Below are 16,939 nucleotides of genomic sequence, written 5' to 3' on the forward strand. Positions count from 1 at the left end.
CAGCAGAAGGAGACAACGTTTCAGAAAAGGCATTGTAGCAAACCAAAAAAGAAATTTTAAGCGCAGCAGAGTAACCAGCGCACATACCTGTTAGCTCAGGTGTGTTGAAAAAGGCTGCTGTTGATAACAAGGGCATTTGCTAAATAGATGGTGTGTGTGCAACAATATACTGAAAGGTCAATTATATTGTGCAGCTTATCTCACCACCTGTAGTTATTTAGGTGAAAGCTCCAAAATGCTTGCCTAATATGTCTGTTTATCCAAAAGGAAGTAAAAAGGGAGAGCTAGAAAGATAGCATTGCATCACATTACATGGCAATGCAATGCACAGTTGCTGAAGTTGAACCAAAATGAGCTTGTAATCTGGCTTCTGCAACTTTGAACATGAAAAATCCAATGAGGAGAAGAAAAGCAAAGCCAAAGAGTCCATCCCAAAATCCGACAAACAAGCAAAATGAACAAAAAACATTGAATTCAATTCTTTCTGATTTTAGAAACTGCATTAAAGAAGGGGTGCACCGGTCCTGGAGATACTGCAATACCAGGTCAATGCGTGGAGTGGACAGAGCAAGCTCTTTTTCCATCTCCCTGTTCTAAAAATCCATTTAATATATGGTCCCCAGATAGGGGACGTATCAGATATTAAACTGATAAGAACAGATACTACACTTGATCTTAGCCAAAAGGCCGAGAAGCGATAACCAGAATTGGTTTCAAACTACGGAGCCACCCAAGGATCCTGAAAAGTCCATTTGTGGAGATGAGCTCCTGGACTCCCGTTAAGAAGACATGTTGTCAACCTCTAGATCCCTTACATGCCTGCACTTTTCTGCTTGCTGCTGCTGCAATCCACGCGTTTTAGATCTGCATAACTCCACCTCTTTAAACACAGCACCTTCACCCCCTGCTGTTCCCACCCGCCTCAACACCGTTGGAAGGGAGGAGAACCAATTAAGGCGGGGGGTGGGGTGGAACGAGCAGCTGTCTACCCTTAGCAGGAGGGCTCCTGATTACATACCTCTCCTGCTGCTGCTGCTGCTGGCTGTCCAGCAGCAGACTGAAGGTGGCTGCTGCTGTGCACAGGTATATAAAGGCTCAGAGCCTATTATGACACGCGCAGCCAGCGTTCCATTGCCACATTTCATCTACTGCAGGCAGGATACCTGGCTGGCTGAATGTCGCTGAGAAGCTCACAGAGACCGCCATAAGCAACAGTTTAACAGAATGCCACAGACTAATCAACCAAACTTTTTGGGTTGGGTTCTCTTTTATAGTCTGCAGGCATTAAATGAAAGAAGTCAGTGTTCCAGCAGAAGGAGACAACGTTTCAGAAAAGGCATTGTAGCAAACCAAAAAAGAAATTTTAAGCGCAGCAGAGTAACCAGCGCACATACCTGTTAGCTCAGGTGAGTTTAAAAGGCTGCTGTTGATAACAAGGGCATTTGCTAAATAGATGGTGTGTGTGCAACAATATACTGAAAGGTCAATTATATTGTGCAGCTTATCTCACCACCTGTAGTTATTTAGGTGAAAGCTCCAAAATGCTTGCCTAATATGTCTGTTTATCCAAAAGGAAGTAAAAAGGGAGAGCTAGAAAGATAGCATTGCAACACATTACATGGCAATGCAATGCACAGTTGCTGAAGTTGAACCAAAATGAGCTTGTAATCTGGCTTCTGCAACTTTGAACATGAAAAATCCAATGAGGAGAAGAAAAGCAAAGCCAAAGAGTCCATCCCAAAATCCGACAAACAAGCAAAATGAACAAAAAACATTGAATTCAATTCTTTCTGATTTTAGAAACTGCATTAAAGAAGGGGTGCACCGGTCCTGGAGATACTGCAATACCAGGTCAATGCGTGGAGTGGACAGAGCAAGCTCTTTTTCCATCTCCCTGTTCTAAAAATCCATTTAATATATGGTCCCCAGATAGGGGACGTATCAGATATTAAACTGATAAGAACAGATAAGGTTTCAACGCAATTTTATTGATTCAAAAGTATATTTACAAAGGTTTTAAAAAAGAACATTTATAACATTACAATAAAATGATAAAACATGATAATAATCAATTCAAGTTTTTTGTAAAAACACAATTTACCATCATAAAACCATTGTAACAATTAAGAAAATCATAATTACAGATGTACTTGGGTTTATTTAATTACCACTAATTGTGTTCCATAATTGTACACACCACATAGAAGCCGCTTCTTTTGCTCCATACAGTTTTTTATCTCTGAGATAGTAAATATACATTTCACTTAAAGCAATTTTTATACAGTCTGTTGAATCAATATGATCATGTTTGAAGAGTAAAATATTTCTAACTTTCCACATGGCATTTTTAAAACAATTAATAATAATCCAGGCAACTCGGAATTGTTTAAAATTTGGACACTTAAAAAGACCATAAAAGACATAAAAGTGATTAAAATCTTTCAGGCCACATGCCCATTTTAAAAGTGGGCCTACCTTTCTCCAAACCTCCTGTGCAAAATGACAATTCCAAAAGAGATGCAATACAGACTCACTTTCCCCGCATATATCTCTTGGACATTTGGCTCTCGCCACCAGCCCCCGCCTATGTTGAAACTCACGGGTAGGGAGGCACTGGTGGACGATAGCCCAGGCAAGGTCCTTGTGTACATTTGCAAGATATTTCCCGTACACATTTCGCCACACCGTTTTGGACCTTGCCTGTGAAAAATTGGAGACAGGAATTGTGTCCTCAGAGTGTCTGCAAGCAATAGATACCTTCCTTTGGTCCCCCAATATATCAGGCTCCAATTCCTGGAGACCTAAAAGTCTGACCGTTTTCTCAAGTATCACATACTGTTTAGGTGGGCACAGGAGCACAGGAGAACTTAAAGGTAGGCTAAACCACCTTTTAAAAATCATTCCTGCTGCATATTTTAAAAAATAACTAAAAATGCCATCAGATTTAAAAACCTTAAAACAGAAGCAGAAATACTTTATATGGAAAAAGGTAAAAAAATTGGGTACATCTTTACCTCCATTAGATTTACATTTGTACATCAGATCTCTTTTTAACTTTTCCATTTTTGAACCCCATAAAAACATAAAAACAATTCTTGTTACTTTCTTGATTTGTAAATTGGAAGGGGGAAACACCATTGCAACATACAACATAATGGGAATTAAAACAGCTTTAATAATTAAAATTTTACCTTCCATACTAAGGTTCCTTAAATTCCACAATGAGATCTTTTTTTCTATTTTATCCATTGCAGAGTCCCAGTTAGGGTCCCCCTCATTGGCTTGGTTAAAAATAATTCCTAAAATTTTTATGTGATTTTTCTGTATCACTATCCCAGGGGTCAAAGAGGAGTCCCATCCCCCCACATTAAAACAGTCACATTTATCTATATTTAATTTAAAACCTGAGGCTTCACAGAAAAATTGTGTGTTTCTCAATACCCTCCTCAGAGATGTGGAATCTGGACATAGTATGGTAACATCATCCATGTAACTTAGGGCTTTAAGTTGCATACCCCTACTCCCGGGAATAGGTACCCCTTTAATTACTTTATCTTTTCTCAGTATGGTTAATAGTGGTTCCATAACACAGATAAAGAGCAGTGGTGAGAGAGGGCACCCTTGTTTCACCCCTGATAATAGAGGAACCCCCTTCGTTAAAAACCCATTTACAGAAATTTGACTAAAACAAGAATGATATAAAAGCATAATGCGGGTTAAAATTTTCTCTGGAAACGCCATTTTTTTAAGAACCATAAAAAGAAATTCATGCGATACCCTGTCAAAAGCTTTTTCAAAGTCTAAGGATAAAATTGCAAGGTTTTGACTTCTCTCTTTTGAATACCATATGGTATCCCTAATTATGTTGAGGGACTCAGCTATGGTTCTTCCGGGAACACCACATACCTGGTTAGGGTGAATTAATTTGGCTATAAAGGGTTTTAAACGGACTGCAATAAGTTTAGCTAAAATTTTATAATCAAGGTTTAAAAGCGTAATAGGCCGCCAGTTTTTAAGTTGGCTCCTATCCCCTTTTTTATATATTAAAGATACCAGACCTCTCCTCCAAGATGGGGGTAATTTATTAGTATTAAAAGCTTCTTTAAACAATAAAAACATATCGTTCTTTAAAATTCCCCAAAAAGTCAGATAAAACTCAATCGGTAGACCGTCTTCCCCAGGGGCTTTCCCACTGGAGAAACTTTTAAAAATCTGTAAAAGTTCCTCACTGGTGAGATCCCTAGATAAAATACCCTGGTCTAAAATATCTAACTTAAAATCAAGGGAATTAATAGCATACTCTAAAAAGGATGGATCTATAACTTTAGTGTTAAAAAGAAGTTGATAAAAATTAAAAGCTTTTCCTAACATACCCTTAATATCATTTTCACCTTCAAGATTTAGGATTGCGTCCCTCCTCCCCATTACCTTTTTGAAGAAGAATCGGGAGCATTTCTCTCCTTCCTCCAGGTGCTGTACATGGGAGTTAAAAATTATTTGTTTTCCTTTTTCATTAAGAGCATTTTTTATTTCAGACTTAAGATTTGCAATATCATCATCCACATCAATACCAACTTCTTTTAGTTTAAAGAGTACTTGTAATCTCATATTAAAAACATAAAACCACTGCTTTTTCTTTTTTGCTTTCATTTTCCCTGCCTTAATAAAAAATAATTTAATCTTAGGTTTAATGCTCTCCCACCAATCCAGCATCGAGGCGCGGGGGTCTCTCTTTGATTGCCAGCACTGGTAGGCCTGCACAAACCTCTTTTGAATATCAATATCCTCTAGGAGAGTTGTATTTAATCTCCATGGGCCTCTTGAGGTATTTTGTTCCCCTGCTAACTCTAAAAACACAGATAAAACTTTATGATCAGAGAATAAATTAGATAAAAGAAAACATTTACAAGGTTTAAAGGCAGTAGAAGCAAATATGAAATCAATTCTAGAAGAAACTCTTCCATTGGACCATGTAACACCTGGATCCGCCGGCAAGAGTTCCTTCCAGCAGTCCTGTAATCTAAAATCATCAATTAAACTTTTCAACAAATAGGAGGTACGGTCTTTACGATTCACATCCCCACCCTGCCGGGATTCCCCATCACGTAAACAATTAAAATCTCCTCCCACTAGCAGGGGGGTTGACCCAACACAAAATAATGGCAATATTTCAAGTAAATCCGCCCTTTCCTGCTTCCCAGGAGGAGCGTACACATTTAATAAACGTAAAGAAAGTCCATTAAAAACAAGATGCATTAAAATAGCTCTGCCAGGTATAATTTCAGTCACAGATTGAATGATGGTAGAATGTCCACGGCAAAGTAGTCCAACTCCGGCAGCACGACAGTCATTAGCACCGGACCACACAGAAGCGCCCAGTTTCCAGTCTTCTTTTAAGTTCTTATAATTTAAATTACTCTGTATACCACATTCTTGTAGAAAGCAGAAATCAAAGTCCAATGTCTCTAAATAAGAAAATAAAGCAGCCCTACGTGTAGGGCTCTTTAGGGACCTCACATTTAGTGAGGAGATTTTAAGAGGAACAGACATTAAGAAGAATCAGGATCTGAAGATGGGAAGAAGTCAATACACGGCACCTCCTCCTCCGCATCTCCAGGGGTCAGGATTTGTTTAATATTACCGGGATCTGAAGCAGGCAAAAAGGCATCATCCACTTTTGGCTCCTCATCTGGACCTCGACATCCGTGTTTTCTTTGGATATCAGGTTGCTTTACGTCCTCCCGTTGCCTTTTCAGAGGCTGGGAGCTGTCCATCTTTTCCAAGTCCTGTGCATCTGCAGTCCTCATGGCGGTCTGGTCTATGGAACGGGTGTCATCCCTCTGGGTCGTCTTGTCCTCTGGTCTGGTCACGGAACTACTGCGACTTCTGGTTCGAGGACCAGGGCTCGACTGGGTCTTAGCCGGGTCCTTTTTACTTCGCGCCCTAGAGGTCTCTCTATCCGACACACTGGTTGATCGATTAAGGAGCGTACCCTTTTTGCCCTTACCCAAGATCACCGATGATGGTGTGGCGAATCTGGGTGCTTGCTTAATCGGGGTACTAGAGGTCTCCTCAGTTCCACATAATGCCGGTGGTGCATTCATGCTGGATGAGGACCCTTCCTCTTGACTCTGAGATACGGCAACATCTAGAGCCAGAACATCGATCAATTCCACAGAGAGCGAACCCTCGGTTAATCTTATGGAACCCCTATGACCGTCCTTCTGTGGAACTACCAGCGGGCCCTCTGGCGGAGCCGTTGAAGGATTTGTTCCGGACCCGTCAGCGTGCGCCAACCCAGGTCCAGGGGCAGGTGTAGTAATACTCCCTCCGAAGTATTCTTGGATAGTCAGTTGACCTGACTTAAACATGTCATATGTTTTTGACTTTTTGCTCGGACAATTCCTGAAGGCGTGACCTGCCTTCCCACATAGGTTACATACGATCTCAGAGTCACACGTAGCGGAGGTGTGCCCACTCTTACCGCACTTGTTGCAAAAGACTACATGAACCCTTGTACAATTTTCTCGTGTATGCCCATATTCATGACAATTCCGGCATTGAAGGGGCATTCCTGGGTAGCGTAGGAATCCCCTGACATTACCAATGGCAAAATTAGCAGGCGGGTGGTGAAGACCACCAATGCCGCTCTGATCTGGATGGAACTTCACCAGGTATTTCCTCTTCCCATTCCAGAAGCGCTGGGAGTTGAGGATATCATGTGAGAAGCGCACTGACTTGCAGTAACGCTTCAAAAAGGTTTCGATATCGCCCTCAGAGACGAATGGGCTGTACATGAAGATCACCAAGGGTACTTCCTCTTCACCGTACAGGAAGTCAAAGCTCAGCCCGTTCAGTCTCTCATCGTCCTTGTCCGCAACCATCAGTGCTGCATGGATATTATCACAGCATGATTTAGCCATAAAGGAAATGGTATATCGCCCACGGAATTCCTGATCGTAAAGACACAGGATCTTATCTCGCTCCAGGTGGAAGAACCCAAAAAGAATCTCATGCACGATGTACTGCAGATTCTTCTCATGGCGCTGGCATTCATCCACCATGATTCTAATGGACTGTCGCAGTGGAGTCTCCCCCACCGCAAATCCAAAAGAAAAAGGCATTTTCGGCCCTCAGGGACTAAGCCCTCCCCCAATAGTAACAAGGGAATGAATCCCACAAAAGCAGGAACAAACCCAAGACCGAGGGAGGGGTACCCCAAGAACTTACACAGCCCACTAAGCGATAAAGCTCAGCAAAGGAAAACGCCCTTATTTCCTCGGGTCGCCCCGAAGACAAGACGCGATCGCTCCCCGTTGTCCGGGGACTAAGCCGACCTGCCAATAGCTGCAAGGGGGTGAAGCTCCCTCCGTTAAGAGAGAGCGATCCCCCAAGGCCAACAAGTCGGGTACCCCAGGCACCTCCTAGCCGAGACCAAGGCAGCAACCGTTAGATCACTGCACCTGATCTTAGCCAAAAGGCCGAGAAGCGATAACCAGAATTGGTTTCAAACTACGGAGCCACCCAAGGATCCTGAAAAGTCCATTTGTGGAGATGAGCTCCTGGACTCCCGTTAAGAAGACATGTTGTCAACCTCTAGATCCCTTACATGCCTGCACTTTTCGGCTTGCTGCTGCTGCAATCCACGCGTTTTAGATCTGCATAACTCCACCTCTTTAAACACAGCACCTTCACCCCCTGCTGTTCCCACCCGCCTCAACACCGTTGGAAGGGAGGAGAACCAATTAAGGCGGGGGGTGGGGTGGAACGAGCAGCTGTCTACCCTTAGCAGGAGGGCTCCTGATTACATACCTCTCCTGCTGCTGCTGCTGCTGGCTGTCCAGCAGCAGACTGAAGGTGGCTGCTGCTGTGCACAGGTATATAAAGGCTCAGAGCCTATTATGACACGCGCAGCCAGCGTTCCATTGCCACATTCCATCTACTGCAGGCAGGATACCTGGCTGGCTGAATGTCGCTGAGAAGCTCACAGAGACCGCCATAAGCAACAGTTTAACAGAATGCCACAGACTAATCAACCAAACTTTTTGGGTTGGGTTCTCTTTTATAGTCTGCAGGCATTAAATGAAAGAAGTCAGTGTTCCAGCAGAAGGAGACAACGTTTCAGAAAAGGCATTGTAGCAAACCAAAAAAGAAATTTTAAGCGCAGCAGAGTAACCAGCGCACATACCTGTTAGCTCAGGTGAGTTTAAAAGGCTGCTGTTGATAACAAGGGCATTTGCTAAATAGATAGTGTGTGTGCAACAATATACTGAAAGGTCAATTATATTGTGCAGCTTATCTCACCACCTGTAGTTATTTAGGTGAAAGCTCCAAAATGCTTGCCTAATATGTCTGTTTATCCAAAAGGAAGTAAAAAGGGAGAGCTAGAAAGATAGCATTGCATCACATTACATGGCAATGCAATGCACAGTTGCTGAAGTTGAACCAAAATGAGCTTGTAATCTGGCTTCTGCAACTTTGAACATGAAAAATCCAATGAGGAGAAGAAAAGCAAAGCCAAAGAGTCCATCCCAAAATCCGACAAATAAGCAAAATGAACAAAAAACATTGAATTCAATTCTTTCTGATTTTAGAAACTGCATTAAAGAAGGGGTGCACCGGTCCTGGAGATACTGCAATACCAGGTCAATGCGTGGAGTGGACAGAGCAAGCTCTTTTTCCATCTCCCTGTTCTAAAAATCCATTTAATATATGGTCCCCAGATAGGGGACGTATCAGATATTAAACTGATAAGAACAGATACTACACTTGATCTTAGCCAAAAGGCCGAGAAGCGATAACCAGAATTGGTTTCAAACTACGGAGCCACCCAAGGATCCTGAAAAGTCCATTTGTGGAGATGAGCTCCTGGACTCCCGTTAAGAAGACATGTTGTCAACCTCTAGATCCCTTACATGCCTGCACTTTTCGGCTTGCTGCTGCTGCAATCCACGCGTTTTAGATCTGCATAACTCCACCTCTTTAAACACAGCACCTTCACCCCCTGCTGTTCCCACCCGCCTCAACACCGTTGGAAGGGAGGAGAACCAATTAAGGCGGGGGGTGGGGTGGAACGAGCAGCTGTCTACCCTTAGCAGGAGGGCTCCTGATTACATACCTCTCCTGCTGCTGCTGCTGCTGGCTGTCCAGCAGCAGACTGAAGGTGGCTGCTGCTGTGCACAGGTATATAAAGGCTCAGAGCCTATTATGACACGCGCAGCCAGCGTTCCATTGCCACATTCCATCTACTGCAGGCAGGATACCTGGCTGGCTGAATGTCGCTGAGAAGCTCACAGAGACCGCCATAAGCAACAGTTTAACAGAATGCCACAGACTAATCAACCAAACTTTTTGGGTTGGGTTCTCTTTTATAGTCTGCAGGCATTAAATGAAAGAAGTCAGTGTTCCAGCAGAAGGAGACAACGTTTCAGAAAAGGCATTGTAGCAAACCAAAAAAGAAATTTTAAGCGCAGCAGAGTAACCAGCGCACATACCTGTTAGCTCAGGTGAGTTTAAAAGGCTGCTGTTGATAACAAGGGCATTTGCTAAATAGATGGTGTGTGTGCAACAATATACTGAAAGGTCAATTATATTGTGCAGCTTATCTCACCACCTGTAGTTATTTAGGTGAAAGCTCCAAAATGCTTGCCTAATATGTCTGTTTATCCAAAAGGAAGTAAAAAGGGAGAGCTAGAAAGATAGCATTGCATCACATTACATGGCAATGCAATGCACAGTTGCTGAAGTTGAACCAAAATGAGCTTGTAATCTGGCTTCTGCAACTTTGAACATGAAAAATCCAATGAGGAGAAGAAAAGCAAAGCCAAAGAGTCCATCCCAAAATCCGACAAACAAGCAAAATGAACAAAAAACATTGAATTCAATTCTTTCTGATTTTAGAAACTGCATTAAAGAAGGGGTGCACCGGTCCTGGAGATACTGCAATACCAGGTCAATGCGTGGAGTGGACAGAGCAAGCTCTTTTTCCATCTCCCTGTTCTAAAAATCCATTTAATATATGGTCCCCAGATAGGGGACGTATCAGATATTAAACTGATAAGAACAGATACTACACTTGATCTTAGCCAAAATGCCGAGAAGCGATAACCAGAATTGGTTTCAAACTACGGAGCCACCCAAGGATCCTGAAAAGTCCATTTGTGGAGATGAGCTCCTGGACTCCCGTTAAGAAGACATGTTGTCAACCTCTAGATCCCTTACATGCCTGCACTTTTCGGCTTGCTGCTGCTGCAATCCACGCGTTTTAGATCTGCATAACTCCACCTCTTTAAACACAGCACCTTCACCCCCTGCTGTTCCCACCCGCCTCAACACCGTTGGAAGGGAGGAGAACCAATTAAGGCGGGGGGTGGGGTGGAACGAGCAGCTGTCTACCCTTAGCAGGAGGGCTCCTGATTACATACCTCTCCTGCTGCTGCTGCTGCTGGCTGTCCAGCAGCAGACTGAAGGTGGCTGCTGCTGTGCACAGGTATATAAAGGCTCAGAGCCTATTATGACACGCGCAGCCAGCGTTCCATTGCCACATTCCATCTACTGCAGGCAGGATACCTGGCTGGCTGAATGTCGCTGAGAAGCTCACAGAGACCGCCATAAGCAACAGTTTAACAGAATGCCACAGACTAATCAACCAAACTTTTTGGGTTGGGTTCTCTTTTATAGTCTGCAGGCATTAAATGAAAGAAGTCAGTGTTCCAGCAGAAGGAGACAACGTTTCAGAAAAGGCATTGTAGCAAACCAAAAAATAAATTTTAAGCGCAGCAGAGTAACCAGCGCACATACCTGTTAGCTCAGGTGAGTTTAAAAGGCTGCTGTTGATAACAAGGGCATTTGCTAAATAGATAGTGTGTGTGCAACAATATACTGAAAGGTCAATTATATTGTGCAGCTTATCTCACCACCTGTAGTTATTTAGGTGAAAGCTCCAAAATGCTTGCCTAATATGTCTGTTTATCCAAAAGGAAGTAAAAAGGGAGAGCTAGAAAGATAGCATTGCATCACATTACATGGCAATGCAATGCACAGTTGCTGAAGTTGAACCAAAATGAGCTTGTAATCTGGCTTCTGCAACTTTGAACATGAAAAATCCAATGAGGAGAAGAAAAGCAAAGCCAAAGAGTCCATCCCAAAATCCGACAAACAAGCAAAATGAACAAAAAACATTGAATTCAATTCTTTCTGATTTTAGAAACTGCATTAAAGAAGGGGTGCACCGGTCCTGGAGATACTGCAATACCAGGTCAATGCGTGGAGTGGACAGAGCAAGCTCTTTTTCCATCTCCCTGTTCTAAAAATCCATTTAATATATGGTCCCCAGATAGGGGACGTATCAGATATTAAACTGATAAGAACAGATACTACACTTGATCTTAGCCAAAAGGCCGAGAAGCGATAACCAGAATTGGTTTCAAACTACGGAGCCACCCAAGGATCCTGAAAAGTCCATTTGTGGAGATGAGCTCCTGGACTACCGTTAAGAAGACATGTTGTCAACCTCTAGATCCCTTACATGCCTGCACTTTTCGGCTTGCTGCTGCTGCAATCCACGCGTTTTAGATCTGCATAACTCCACCTCTTTAAACACAGCACCTTCACCCCCTGCTGTTCCCACCCGCCTCAACACCGTTGGAAGGGAGGAGAACCAATTAAGGCGGGGGGTGGGGTGGAACGAGCAGCTGTCTACCCTTAGCAGGAGGGCTCCTGATTACATACCTCTCCTGCTGCTGCTGCTGCTGGCTGTCCAGCAGCAGACTGAAGGTGGCTGCTGCTGTGCACAGGTATATAAAGGCTCAGAGCCTATTATGACACGCGCAGCCAGCGTTCCATTGCCACATTCCATCTACTGCAGGCAGGATACCTGGCTGGCTGAATGTCGCTGAGAAGCTCACAGAGACCGCCATAAGCAACAGTTTAACAGAATGCCACAGACTAATCAACCAAACTTTTTGGGTTGGGTTCTCTTTTATAGTCTGCAGGCATTAAATGAAAGAAGTCAGTGTTCCAGCAGAAGGAGACAACGTTTCAGAAAAGGCATTGTAGCAAACCAAAAAAGAAATTTTAAGCGCAGCAGAGTAACCAGCGCACATACCTGTTAGCTCAGGTGAGTTTAAAAGGCTGCTGTTGATAACAAGGGCATTTGCTAAATAGATGGTGTGTGTGCAACAATATACTGAAAGGTCAATTATATTGTGCAGCTTATCTCACCACCTGTAGTTATTTAGGTGAAAGCTCCAAAATGCTTGCCTAATATGTCTGTTTATCCAAAAGGAAGTAAAAAGGGAGAGCTAGAAAGATAGCATTGCATCACATTACATGGCAATGCAATGCACAGTTGCTGAAGTTGAACCAAAATGAGCTTGTAATCTGGCTTCTGCAACTTTGAACATGAAAAATCCAATGAGGAGAAGAAAAGCAAAGCCAAAGAGTCCATCCCAAAATCCGACAAACAAGCAAAATGAACAAAAAACATTGAATTCAATTCTTTCTGATTTTAGAAACTGCATTAAAGAAGGGGTGCACCGGTCCTGGAGATACTGCAATACCAGGTCAATGCGTGGAGTGGACAGAGCAAGCTCTTTTTCCATCTCCCTGTTCTAAAAATCCATTTAATATATGGTCCCCAGATAGGGGACGTATCAGATATTAAACTGATAAGAACAGATACTACACTTGATCTTAACCAAAAGGCCGAGAAGCGATAACCAGAATTGGTTTCAAACTACGGAGCCACCCAAGGATCCTGAAAAGTCCATTTGTGGAGATGAGCTCCTGGACTCCCGTTAAGAAGACATGTTGTCAACCTCTAGATCCCTTACATGCCTGCACTTTTCGGCTTGCTGCTGCTGCAATCCACGCGTTTTAGATCTGCATAACTCCACCTCTTTAAACACAGCACCTTCACCCCCTGCTGTTCCCACCCGCCTCAACACCGTTGGAAGGGAGGAGAACCAATTAAGGCGGGGGGTGGGGTGGAACGAGCAGCTGTCTACCCTTAGCAGGAGGGCTCCTGATTACATACCTCTCCTGCTGCTGCTGCTGCTGGCTGTCCAGCAGCAGACTGAAGGTGGCTGCTGCTGTGCACAGGTATATAAAGGCTCAGAGCCTATTATGACACGCGCAGCCAGCGTTCCATTGCCACATTCCATCTACTGCAGGCAGGATACCTGGCTGGCTGAATGTCGCTGAGAAGCTCACAGAGACCGCCATAAGCAACAGTTTAACAGAATGCCACAGACTAATCAACCAAACTTTTTGGGTTGGGTTCTCTTTTATAGTCTGCAGGCATTAAATGAAAGAAGTCAGTGTTCCAGCAGAAGGAGACAACGTTTCAGAAAAGGCATTGTAGCAAACCAAAAAAGAAATTTTAAGCGCAGCAGAGTAACCAGCGCACATACCTGTTAGCTCAGGTGAGTTTAAAAGGCTGCTGTTGATAACAAGGGCATTTGCTAAATAGATGGTGTGTGTGCAACAATATACTGAAAGGTCAATTATATTGTGCAGCTTATCTCACCACCTGTAGTTATTTAGGTGAAAGCTCCAAAATGCTTGCCTAATATGTCTGTTTATCCAAAAGGAAGTAAAAAGGGAGAGCTAGAAAGATAGCATTGCATCACATTACATGGCAATGCAATGCACAGTTGCTGAAGTTGAACCAAAATGAGCTTGTAATCTGGCTTCTGCAACTTTGAACATGAAAAATCCAATGAGGAGAAGAAAAGCAAAGCCAAAGAGTCCATCCCAAAATCCGACAAACAAGCAAAATGAACAAAAAACATTGAATTCAATTCTTTCTGATTTTAGAAACTGCATTAAAGAAGGGGTGCACCGGTCCTGGAGATACTGCAATACCAGGTCAATGCGTGGAGTGGACAGAGCAAGCTCTTTTTCCATCTCCCTGTTCTAAAAATCCATTTAATATATGGTCCCCAGATAGGGGACGTATCAGATATTAAACTGATAAGAACAGATACTACACTTGATCTTAGCCAAAAGGCCGAGAAGCGATAACCAGAATTGGTTTCAAACTACGGAGCCACCCAAGGATCCTGAAAAGTCCATTTGTGGAGATGAGCTCCTGGACTCCCGTTAAGAAGACATGTTGTCAACCTCTAGATCCCTTACATGCCTGCACTTTTCGGCTTGCTGCTGCTGCAATCCACGCGTTTTAGATCTGCATAACTCCACCTCTTTAAACACAGCACCTTCACCCCCTGCTGTTCCCACCCGCCTCAACACCGTTGGAAGGGAGGAGAACCAATTAAGGCGGGGGGTGGGGTGGAACGAGCAGCTGTCTACCCTTAGCAGGAGGGCTCCTGATTACATACCTCTCCTGCTGCTGCTGCTGCTGGCTGTCCAGCAGCAGACTGAAGGTGGCTGCTGCTGTGCACAGGTATATAAAGGCTCAGAGCCTATTATGACACGCGCAGCCAGCGTTCCATTGCCACATTCCATCTACTGCAGGCAGGATACCTGGCTGGCTGAATGTCGCTGAGAAGCTCACAGAGACCGCCATAAGCAACAGTTTAACAGAATGCCACAGACTAATCAACCAAACTTTTTGGGTTGGGTTCTCTTTTATAGTCTGCAGGCATTAAATGAAAGAAGTCAGTGTTCCAGCAGAAGGAGACAACGTTTCAGAAAAGGCATTGTAGCAAACCAAAAAAGAAATTTTAAGCGCAGCAGAGTAACCAGCGCACATACCTGTTAGCTCAGGTGAGTTTAAAAGGCTGCTGTTGATAACAAGGGCATTTGCTAAATAGATGGTGTGTGTGCAACAATATACTGAAAGGTCAATTATATTGTGCAGCTTATCTCACCACCTGTAGTTATTTAGGTGAAAGCTCCAAAATGCTTGCCTAATATGTCTGTTTATCCAAAAGGAAGTAAAAAGGGAGAGCTAGAAAGATAGCATTGCATCACATTACATGGCAATGCAATGCACAGTTGCTGAAGTTGAACCAAAATGAGCTTGTAATCTGGCTTCTGCAACTTTGAACATGAAAAATCCAATGAGGAGAAGAAAAGCAAAGCCAAAGAGTCCATCCCAAAATCCGACAAACAAGCAAAATGAACAAAAAACATTGAATTCAATTCTTTCTGATTTTAGAAACTGCATTAAAGAAGGGGTGCACCGGTCCTGGAGATACTGCAATACCAGGTCAATGCGTGGAGTGGACAGAGCAAGCTCTTTTTCCATCTCCCTGTTCTAAAAATCCATTTAATATATGGTCCCCAGATAGGGGACGTATCAGATATTAAACTGATAAGAACAGATTTTTTTATCGAAAGCCCGAATTCGTGTACAAAACCCGAGTGCGCTTAAAAAAGTGACAAGTGCCACAAAAAAAGTGCACTAGGATGCTGGTCTTCTTGAAACCCTCTCCAAAAGGAGAAGGGTCCCCCAAACCATTCCCCGTCCCTCCGAGCCAAAAGGCCACAGCGAGGAACAGGGACAAAAAGCCACCTCCAGCAGAAGCCAGAGGCGACCCAATCTTACCCCCAGCACCTGCCCGAGTTCTCACCCGAGCAAGGCACTGGGAGCCAAAGACTGTGCTCCCCTCCCGGAAGAGGGGAGCCAACAACGCTCTCCTCCCGAAAGAGGAGAGCCAGGGGGGTTCAGGGGGGAGCGGAACCTGATGGCCACACACTCCCCCCCTAGACCTGCCAAGAGAGGAACCCGTAAGGGAACCGCATCCCGACAAATTCCTAGTAGGACGTGACACACGTGAATAAGTGGACACACAGTGACAAAGAAATTAAATAAATAGTGAAGGTTTCACAGTATAATACTGCCCGGACCTTCGACCGGGAATTAAAAAATTCCCCATCCTAAGGCCAGAAGGCCCGGAATAAGGGTGTGTGCGAAGAAAGAAAATTTGAAGTGCTTGTGCAAATGTGCCATAAACTCAAGTGGGGTTCCCAATCCCAGTGAGTTAAGGCACCCCAGGGTCACCACTCCTGGGGCACTTCACACTTCGGGCTTTCGATCTTCCCCGGCCCAATGGCGTCGATCCTGGGGGGCCATGCTTTCCACCAGATGACTATATTAGCCATCTGGCGTACTAACAAGCGCCTAAACCCCAGTGTGCATAATGTATCAATCTACTAGGGCGGCCAACATCCAAAACGGCCTTTTCGAAAGATACTACACTTGATCTTAGCCAAAAGGCCGAGAAGCGATAACCAGAATTGGTTTCAAACTACGGAGCCACCCAAGGATCCTGAAAAGTCCATTTGTGGAGATGAGCTCCTGGACTCCCGTTAAGAAGACATGTTGTCAACCTCTAGATCCCTTACATGCCTGCACTTTTCGGCTTGCTGCTGCTGCAATCCACGCGTTTTAGATCTGCATAACTCCACCTCTTTAAACACAGCACCTTCACCCCCTGCTGTTCCCACCCGCCTCAACACCGTTGGAAGGGAGGAGAACCAATTAAGGCGGGGGGTGGGGTGGAACGAGCAGCTGTCTACCCTTAGCAGGAGGGCTCCTGATTACATACCTCTCCTGCTGCTGCTGCTGCTGGCTGTCCAGCAGCAGACTGAAGGTGGCTGCTGCTGTGCACAGGTATATAAAGGCTCAGAGCCTATTATGACACGCGCAGCCAGCGTTCCATTGCCACATTCCATCTACTGCAGGCAGGATACCTGGCTGGCTGAATGTCGCTGAGAAGCTCACAGAGACCGCCATAAGCAACAGTTTAACAGAATGCCACAGACTAATCAACCAAACTTTTTGGGTTGGGTTCTCTTTTATAGTCTGCAGGCATTAAATGAAAGAAGTCAGTGTTCCAGCAGAAGGAGACAACGTTTCAGAAAAGGCATTGTAGCAAACCAAAAAAGAAATTTTAAGCGCAGCAGAGTAACCAGCGCACATACCTGTTAGCTCAGGTGAGTTTAAAAGGCTGCTGTTGATAACAAGGGC

At 44.1% G+C, this 16,939-nt stretch overlaps 7 non-coding genes and 2 pseudogenes across 7 annotated transcripts; all 9 read right to left on the reverse strand.

Moving 5' to 3' along the window:
• Window positions 1–508: 508 nt before the first annotated feature.
• On the reverse strand, window positions 509–699 carry LOC141274941 (U2 spliceosomal RNA). The gene has a single exon (XR_012323201.1). It is a non-coding gene; the product is annotated as a U2 spliceosomal RNA (small nuclear RNA).
• A 1,115-nt stretch (window positions 700–1,814) lies between these two features.
• LOC141150473 (U2 spliceosomal RNA) lies at window positions 1,815–2,003 on the reverse strand. The gene has a single exon (XR_012246666.1). It is a non-coding gene; the product is annotated as a U2 spliceosomal RNA (small nuclear RNA).
• A 6,605-nt stretch (window positions 2,004–8,608) lies between these two features.
• On the reverse strand, window positions 8,609–8,799 carry LOC141274942 (U2 spliceosomal RNA). The gene has a single exon (XR_012323202.1). It is a non-coding gene; the product is annotated as a U2 spliceosomal RNA (small nuclear RNA).
• A 1,115-nt stretch (window positions 8,800–9,914) lies between these two features.
• Window positions 9,915–10,105, reverse strand: LOC141149996 (U2 spliceosomal RNA). The gene has a single exon (XR_012246270.1). It is a non-coding gene; the product is annotated as a U2 spliceosomal RNA (small nuclear RNA).
• Window positions 10,106–11,220: 1,115 nt separating this feature from the next.
• Window positions 11,221–11,411, reverse strand: LOC141274943 (U2 spliceosomal RNA). The gene has a single exon (XR_012323203.1). It is a non-coding gene; the product is annotated as a U2 spliceosomal RNA (small nuclear RNA).
• A 1,115-nt stretch (window positions 11,412–12,526) lies between these two features.
• Window positions 12,527–12,717, reverse strand: LOC141149873 (U2 spliceosomal RNA). Its single transcript, XR_012246154.1, has one exon. It is a non-coding gene; the product is annotated as a U2 spliceosomal RNA (small nuclear RNA).
• Window positions 12,718–13,832: 1,115 nt separating this feature from the next.
• On the reverse strand, window positions 13,833–14,023 carry LOC141274944 (U2 spliceosomal RNA). The gene has a single exon (XR_012323204.1). It is a non-coding gene; the product is annotated as a U2 spliceosomal RNA (small nuclear RNA).
• Window positions 14,024–15,138: 1,115 nt separating this feature from the next.
• On the reverse strand, window positions 15,139–15,317 carry LOC141150323 (U2 spliceosomal RNA; annotated as a pseudogene).
• Window positions 15,318–16,106: 789 nt separating this feature from the next.
• Window positions 16,107–16,198, reverse strand: LOC141151293 (U2 spliceosomal RNA; annotated as a pseudogene).
• Between the last annotated feature and the right edge of the window lie 741 nt (window positions 16,199–16,939).

The sequence above is a fragment of the Phyllobates terribilis genome, unplaced genomic scaffold (assembly GCF_046119375.1).
Source record: "Phyllobates terribilis strain yellow unplaced genomic scaffold, ASM4611937v1 Scaffold_5__5_contigs__length_657084704, whole genome shotgun sequence".
Taxonomy (NCBI): Eukaryota; Metazoa; Chordata; class Amphibia; order Anura; family Dendrobatidae; genus Phyllobates; species Phyllobates terribilis.